Here is an 8,996-nt window from a genome sequence, read left to right as displayed (position 1 = left end):
CCTTCAGGGTTTCGAAGTGCTGACATGAACATTTCTGTAGTCCTGCCAAGATTATTAGTAACCCAAATCACACATTTTCTCAGGACAACAGGAAAAGCCTGCATACCACAATCTATTTACAATATCCATCATACCCCCTTTTGAGACATGGTCAAAACCATGAGTCAATTTAGAAACACAACATGGATTTTGGTAGTACCAGGAGACCTAGTAGATCCACCCAGACTCCAGAAGAAAGGTTAGTGCACCCCTTCTTCTTCCAAGTAGTTTGCTCACCTGCATGAGCTCCTACTTGTAACAAGGAGACATAATTTAAAAGAAAAAAACATTATTTTGGACAGACAGGGGTAATTGCAAAACTGGTGAAAACAAAAGACAGAACAGCTGACTGCGCTGTGCAGCTCCTACAATGAAAACACAGGTTAGAGCAACCAAGTCTGCTACATAAGAGTGTTCCAACTGGCATAAGCCACACAAGGTGAGCCATTTGAGGAAGTCCACATTGTAGATCTATCTACAAAAAACACAATCAGGATTAAATGAAAAGGAATGTGGTTCTCAATCTTCAGCTGTGGGGAGTAAAGTTGATGTAAAGTTTAAGGACAGTAACATGTAATATAAGACATGGTTAGTAAGACTATTTGCAGTGCAATAACCTAGATGGTGTGAGATGAGTGTTTTTACTCAGTGAATAACATTCACTGTTAGCAGACACATAATAGCAATGTTAGTTTTAGACAAAACTACTTTTAGTAGCTACAACTTGTAAACCTGCAACCATACCTCTCTCTATTGTTGAGAGATGTTTTGAATAATATCCTATAAGTAATAAAAGATTTGCTATGTTCTGAAAGTCCTAAGCACAGGGACTTGACAGAATCTTTTTTAAGTCAGTAAAGTCAGTAAAAGTCAGTCAGTCAGTCATGGCCATATGTTTTCCCCATGTGTGTTGTCATACAGGGGTTGGGAGATCTCCACGTAATTATAATCATGGACAGCAATAGCTTGCTAAGCCTAGAAATACATCAATTGATTTTCAATTTTCGTTGTTAATTTTGCACATCCAGAATTGATTGGATGCGTGTAGGACCTAATTATTACCTCCGGATTTATGATATGGCCAAGATAGCACACAGATTGTGAGACAAGTTGTAACTTGTCTTTCAAAACCTTGTGGCCGTTTTCTGCCAGAAAACAAAGTAGAGACACTGTGTCAGTTTGGCCATCCGAGTTTGTGAACAAACTAACAAATCGACAACATACTGAACAAGTGTACTACCACATGGGACTCCCTATATGATATTTTCTACCACTGCCACAGAAATACTGTAGGACTGGAAGAAAAACACTGCACCAAATGCGTCAAGGTATACCGTTTACCACTTAAGTGAAAGCAAACCAATTGTGAATCAGGATGGACAGGAATGCTAAATATGCATTCACTAAATCAATAAATGTGAGAACCAGCAGGCATCTCCTAGAACCTGACACATCAGAATTTTTATATTAGGCACTGTTGGAGCCGGATGGTGAACTGCTTCATTTACAGCTCTAAGGTCTTGGACCGGTCTCCATCCCCCATCTGGTTTCTTTACAGGCAAGATGGAGGTATTGCATGGGAACATTCCACTATGGCACTTAATGATTGAATATTTCCAAATCTAATTTGCTTATAGCCCACAATTTGTCAGTTACTATGTCAAGCATAAACATCTTCTTGGCTGTCAGTGTCAAAAGTGAACTAATGCTTAGTTCTAACTTGTATGTTGAGTTACTCAAGGTGGTCTATCACTAAAGATTGTGTTTCTTTGAGTGTGTCAACATGCTGCTTAATGCGCTGACCTACCCCCACTGTCACCTATGGTTGAGAAGCCTGCAGTCCTGGAGAATGAAGAGCTCCGTACTCACTTATCGTTTGAATGGAGCATCTGCTGTCCGCCAACTGTCCCTGACACATCAGGCGGGATCCAGGCCTCCGTTTGTCGGAGCGGAACTTTCCCTGGGCCGGCAGTAACCTTCAGTCTGGACTCAGGCAATGATCAGCAGAATGTCCATCCCATCCTCGTCGCCAAATTGTAATAGAAATTTTTCCTCTTGGAAGAATTGTAGACAGAAATCAGCGTGATGAACCATCTCAGTTTAATACATGCCGGCACGGAGAAGAACACATGGATGTTGAGTGTTGTTTCTGACTTGTATCTCTCAAACCCCTTCTATTTATACTTAAACCCAAGAAAGGAACCACCCTCACAAAACATAAATGAAGAAACCAGGTGCATGCAGTTGACAGTCATCACTCTTGTCCCTTTCTAGATTATCTGAAGATATCAGTAACGAAGTCAATAAAACCCTTTTATTACCCTCTTTTAGATCTTGCGACCCCAGGACTCACTATCTGCTACATTGCTTGGGCCTTGTAACAACAAAGTGCCTGCTGGGATCTCAAACATTCCTCCAAACACGACCCATCCTATGATCTCTTGTCCTCTTTGTGACCTCTTCAATAGCTCATCTTGGTTGATTGTTTGCTAATTGTCTAACCATATGACTAAATTTACTTTCTTCCCTCACACCTGGCAGCTCCAACCTCAGCATCCTTCTACCGATATATTCACAGTTTCTCCTCTGAACATGTCCAAACCACCTCAATCTGGCCTCTCTGACTTTATCTCCAAAACATCTAACATGAGCTGTCCCTCTGATGTACTCAGTCCTGATCCTGTCCATCCTCGTCACTCCTAAAGAGAATCTCAACATCTTAAGCGCTGCTACCTCCAGCTCTGCCTCCTGTCTTTTCTTCAGTGCCACTGTCTCTAAGCCAAACAACATAGCTGGTCTCACCACCGTCTTGAACACCTTTCCTTTCATTCTCGCTGATACTATTTTATCACACAACACACCTGACACTTTTCTCCACCCGTTCCAACCTGCCTGCACTCGCCTCTTCACCTCTTTTCCACACTCACCGTTGCTCTGAACCGTTGACCCTAAGTACTTAAAGTCCTGCACCTTCTTCACCTCTGCTCCCTGTAACCTCACAGTTCCACCAGGGTCCCTCTCATTGACACACATGTATTCTGTCTTGCTGCTGCTAAGCTTCATTCCTCTGTTTTCCAGAGCAGACCTCCACCTCTCTAGATTTTCCTCCACCTGCTCCCTGCTCTCACTACAAATCACAATATCATCTGCAAACATCATAGTCAATGGAGATTCTTGTCTAACCTCATCTGTCAGTCTGTCCATCACCAGAGCAAACAAGAAGGGGCTCAGAGCCGATCCTTGATGCAGACCCACCTCCACCTTGAACTCCTCTGTCAGACCTACAGCACACCTCACCACTGTCTTACAGCTCTCATACATGTCCTGCACCACTCTAACATACTTCTCTGCCACTCCAGACGTCTTCATACAATACCACAGCTCCTCTCTTGGCACCCTGTCATACGCTTTTTCTAAATCTACGAAGACACAATGCAATTCCCTATGACCCTCTCTGTACTTCTCCATCAGCATCCTCAAAGCAAATACTGCATCTGTTGGATTCTTTCTAGGCATGAAACCATATTGCTGCTCACAAATGCTCACCTCTGCCCTTAGCCGAGCTTCCACTACTCTTTCCCACAACTTCATTGTGTGGCTCATCAGCTTTATTCCTCTGTAGTTGCCACAGCTCTGCACATCTCCCTTGTTCTTAAAAATTGGTACCAGTACACTTCTCCTCCAGTCCTCTGGCATCCTCTCACTCTCCAAGATCTTGTTAAAAATACTAGTCAGAAACTCTACTGCCACCTCTCCTAGACACTTCCATACCTCCACAGGTATGTCATCAGGACCAACTGCCTTTCCGCTCTTCATCCTCTTCAACGCCCTCCTCACTTCACTCTTACTAATCTTTGCTACTTCCTGCTCCACACCAGTCACCTCTTCTACTCTTCGTTCCCTTTCATTTTTCTCGTTCATCAACTCTTCAAAGTACTCCTTCCATCTTCCCATCACACTCCTGGCACCTGTCAATAAATTTCCATCCTTATCTTTAATCACCCTAACCTGCTGCACATCCTTCCCATCTCTATCTCTTTGTCTTGCCAACCTGTACAAATCCACCTCTTCCTCTTTAGTGTCCAACCTAACATACAAGCTCTTTGTTTGGCCTTTGCCACCTCTACCTTCACCTTACGCTGTATCTCCCTGTACTCCTGTCTACTCTCTTCAGTCCTCTCAGTGTCCCACTTTTTCTTAGCTAACCTCTTTCTCTGTATACACTCCTGAACTTCCTCGTTCCACCACCAAGTCTCCTTGTCCGAATTCCTGTTTCCAGATGACACACCGAGTACTTTCCTACCTGTCTCCCTGATCAAATTAGCTGTAGTAGTCCAGTCATCTGGAAGCACCTCCAAACCACCCAGATTCTGTCTCAGCTCCTCCCTGAAAACTACACAACATTCTTCCTTTTTCAACTTCCACCACTACGTCCTCTGCTCTGCCTTAGTCCTCTTCATCTTCCTCACCACCAGCATCATTTTACACACCACCATCCTGTGTTGTCTGGCTACACTCTCCCCTACCAATGCTTTACAGTCACTGATCTCTTTCAGATTACAGCGTCTACACAAGATGTAGTCCACCTGAGTGCTTCTACCTCCACTCTTATATGTCACCCTATGTTCCTGCCTCTTCTGAAAGAAAGTGTTTACTACAGCCATTTCCATCCTCCTTGCAAAGTCAATCACCATCTGACCTTCTGCATTCCTGTCCTGAACACCAAACCTGCCCATAACAGTCTCATCACCTCTGTTCCCTTCACCTACATGCCCATTGAAATCTGCACCAATGACCACTTTCTCACCTCTGGGGATGCTCTGCATCACTTCATCTAACTCACTCCAGAATTTCTCCTTCTCTTCTAACTCACATCCTACCTGTGGGGCATAACCACTCACAACATTGAACATCACCCCTTCGACTTCCAGCTTAAGACTCATCAACCTGTCTGATACTCTTTTCACCTGTAGAACATTCCTCACAAAATCCTCTTTCAGTATAACTCCTACTCCATTTCTTTTCATATCTGACCCATGGTAGAACAACTTGAACCCTGCTCCTAAGCTTCTAGCCTTGCTACCTTTCCACCTGGTCTCCTGGACACAGTATGTCCACCATCCTTCTCTGCATCATGTCGATCAATTCCCTAGCCTTCCTTGTCATAGTACCAACATTCAAAGTCCCTACTGTCAGTCCTACATTCTTAGCTTTCCTCTTCTCTCTCTGCCTAACCCTTCGACCAACAGTAGTCCAATTTCCACCGGTACCCTGTAGGTCAACAGCACCGGTGGCGGTCGTTGTTAACCCGGGCCCCGACCGATCCGGTATGGAAGTCTTTGTCACGATTCGCATGTTTGATTTGGCATGTGTTTTACGTCGGATGCCCTTCCTGCCAGAACCCTCTGCATTTATCCAGACTTGGGACTGGCACAAGAAGACACTGGCTTGTGCCCCCTTGCGGTTGCATTAGGAACCTATTAGACAACTGATCGAGAAAAATGTCCATTCCTATTTACATTGACTAGGGATCTGTAAGACTCCAACACACACAGGGATCCACTAGGAGGAGTCAGTATAGGGCAGGAAGTGCAGTAGACTGATTTATTAAATACAAAAGTGAAAACAAACTTACAGTATGCAGGTATCACACAACACACCTGACACTTTTCTCCACCCGTTCCAACCTGCTTGCACTCACCTCTTCACCTGAGGCGGCTGTTGCTCAGTTGGTAAGGGAGTCGTACACGCGCACAGGTTCAGTGGTTCGATCCCTGCTCCTGGCCACATGTCGAAGTGTAATTGGGCAAGATACTGAACCCCAAGCTGCTCCCGGTGGTCAGGTGAGCACTTTGCATGGCAGCCACCGCCACACCGTGTGTGTGAATGGGTGAATGGGAATCAACATTGTAAAGCGCTTTGGATAAAAGTGACTATTTACCATTTTCCATTAAGTCCTGCACCTTCTTCACCTCTGGTCCCTGTAACCTTCCCATTCCACTTGGGTCCCTCTCATTCACACACATGAATTATTTTGGTGTGGAAGTCATGATTTGCATGTTTGATTTGTGTTTTATGTCGGATGCCCTTCCGAACACAACTCTTTTGCATTTATCCAGACTTGGGACTGGCACAAGTTGATATTGGATTGTGCCCCTTTGTGGTTGCATTATTGTAGTTTAATCAAACATTATCTTAATTATGCAACACAGGTGATTATAAGAAAGGTTACTCATTTAAGATTTAAGAGTTCTAGGGCTGGATATACATTATCTGGAACAGCTCTCCCAGACATTTATTGCAACAGTCAAAGAGGGCTTTTAAATACTTGGTAAAGCAATGGTTTTTGAACCGTTAACTGTTTGTTAAAGTTTATTTCTTAGCTCGTTATATTAAACACTATTAGGTGTTGGGTTTTTGTGACTGTCTTTTGGACCTGTCTTGCTTAACGTAAAAGAATGAATGTAATTTTTTAAATTAATCAAATTGTCCACTATCACTATGCAGACTCTAAAACCAACATTGGATTCAGTCTAGTCATTTTATGGTCAATAAACGGTGATCAAGACAGTGGTGAGACCAGCGATGTTGTTTGGCTTAGAGTCAGTGGCACTAAAGAATAGACAGAAGGCAGAGCTGGAGGTAGCAGAGCATAAAATGTTTATGTTCTCTTTGGGAGTGACGAGGATGGACAGGATCGGGAATGAGGACATCCCCTTGGACTTTTATTTTGTGGCCTCTTCTCCCAACTTCCTGTGCCTAGTTCTGTTTCTTAGCTTTACATTCATTATCCCTCATTGTTTGCACCTGTTCCCTTCAATTTTTAAGTCCTGTCTTCCCCACACATTGCTGCCAGATCCTTGTTGTCTAACGCCCAGTCAACACGCTGAACTCTTAGCAAGCCCGACTCTTAGCAAGCCCGACTCTTAGCAAGCCCGACTCTTAGCAAGCCCGACTCTTAGCAAGCCCGACTCTTAGCAAGCCCGACTCTTAGCAAGCCCGACTCTTAGCAAGCCCGACTCTTAGCAAGCCCGACTCTTAGCAAGCCCGACTCTTAGCAAGCCCGACTCTTAGCAAGCCCGACTCTTAGCAAGCCCGACTCTTAGCAAGCCCGACTCTTAGCAAGCCCGACTCTTAGCAAGCCCGACTCTTAGCAAGCCCGACTCTTAGCAAGCCCGACTCTTAGCAAGCCCGACTTGGTATTCTGGAGTCTGGGGATCAGCAACCTTTGGTCTGAGGTTTGGTTTATTTTTCACCCTGTCTCTTAGTAGTTTTTTTCTGTGTGCATTCCTAGTAGCCCTTGTTCTTTAGTTATGTCTGAAGTTTTGTCTAGTTGATTATTCCTGCCCCTACATTTCTGTTGCTTATGTCTTTTTAGTTTTTTTTAATGTTAAACCTTGTGGCTTTAGTTTGTGTATTTTAGTTTCCTATGTTAACTTTAAAGATTTTGTTCAGTGTTGCTTGGTCTTTGTGTTTAAACTTTTACATTAGTGTTTTAGGTTTCTTTTGGTTAAGATATTCTCTAGTGCTGTTTTCACCCACTCCAGTTTTTTGTTGTGTTTCCTGTTCCATGTCTCTTAAGTGTATTATGTTTAAATAGTTATCCTAGTTTTTCCCCGTGTGTTCATTTAGACTCCATTCTTTCTTGTCCTAGCCTTTTTTGTCCCTGAGCCTTTGTTGTGTTTATTTTGGTAAATTCTGTTCCCCCTCTTGTGAAATCATAAAATCTGGTAGTTGCTATGAAACAACAAAAATAAGGTTTTTCCTGTCAAAAGTTTCAAAGATTTCTTCATACATAAAACAGCATTTGTTGTCAGTGTACAGTCTGTTCCTTTAGTGCAGCCTTTACTGTAGTGACATTGGATTAAAAACTGCATTTCTACTTCATTTCCATTTCCTCGGTGAAGACAAATCCACACGATTGTTTTGGAAGGATTTAGGATCTGGAAAGTTTAAGTCCGTCAGTTCACAACATGGACTAGCTTATTTGCAAATGGTAATGGTCTGCACTTATATAGCGCTTTTTTACCTATTGGCACTCAAAGCGCTTTACACAGCTTCTTATTCACCCATTCACACTCACAACGCTCATCAGGAGCAACTAAGTTTGGGTTCAGTGTCTTACTCAAGGACACTTTGACATGTGACCAGAGGAGCCGGGGATTGAACCAACAACTATGAGATTAGTGGACAACCGGGGGTCCCAGAGGTTACCAGCACTTAACACCGTAGGAGATCAAGCTTTATGTGATGGAAAATCAAGTATTATTAAATGATGATTACATTTAATCCTTAGCATTTTATCTAGTTATAATAGCAACTTGTACTCAGTGTACTTTTGAAGAATGTTTAAAAGATTGTATGTTGTTCAAACTTTGATTCATATATATGTTTTGTTTTTGAAGTATTTAAAGAACTGCTCCAAGGTCAGTTATTGTCTAACAGTAGACTATCCCACACTGTAGTGACCCAGAGTCACTCCATGCTCACAGCTGCTTATCAAAGTGCTGAAAAGGGAAAAGGTTTTCATAAAAGGAGAAAGGGGCTGGGGGCAGTAACCTGAGGGTGGAGAATGTTCTGCCCAGCAACAGAAAGTTATAAAACTAATGTGTGATGTATGACGTTTAGAACTGCATAGGATGGAGACTTGAAACTCTGTCGATGTACTTCTCTCTTGCAAGATAATAAAACCGTAAAAGACATCCTGGATGTTAAAGCTTCTTTACTGATAACACTTGAGGTGTCTAAGACCAAATATTGTCATTTTTGCCATGACAATTTACCACTGTCTCATTCTGATTTCTGGAGAATACAGACCTTAGTTGTGTGTTTATTAAACTTGGTCCTTCCTTGTCTTGATAAAAACCTGACGGACAATACCTCGCTCATCCTTTATTGTGATTTTGATTTTGATGATTTTGCCAGTCACCCCTGCGTTTCGAAGCGCTGACTCAAAC

Source organism: Channa argus, chromosome 7 (assembly GCF_033026475.1).
Source record: "Channa argus isolate prfri chromosome 7, Channa argus male v1.0, whole genome shotgun sequence".
In the NCBI taxonomy this organism is placed as follows: Eukaryota; Metazoa; Chordata; class Actinopteri; order Anabantiformes; family Channidae; genus Channa; species Channa argus.
This window is presented reverse-complemented; position numbering follows the sequence as displayed.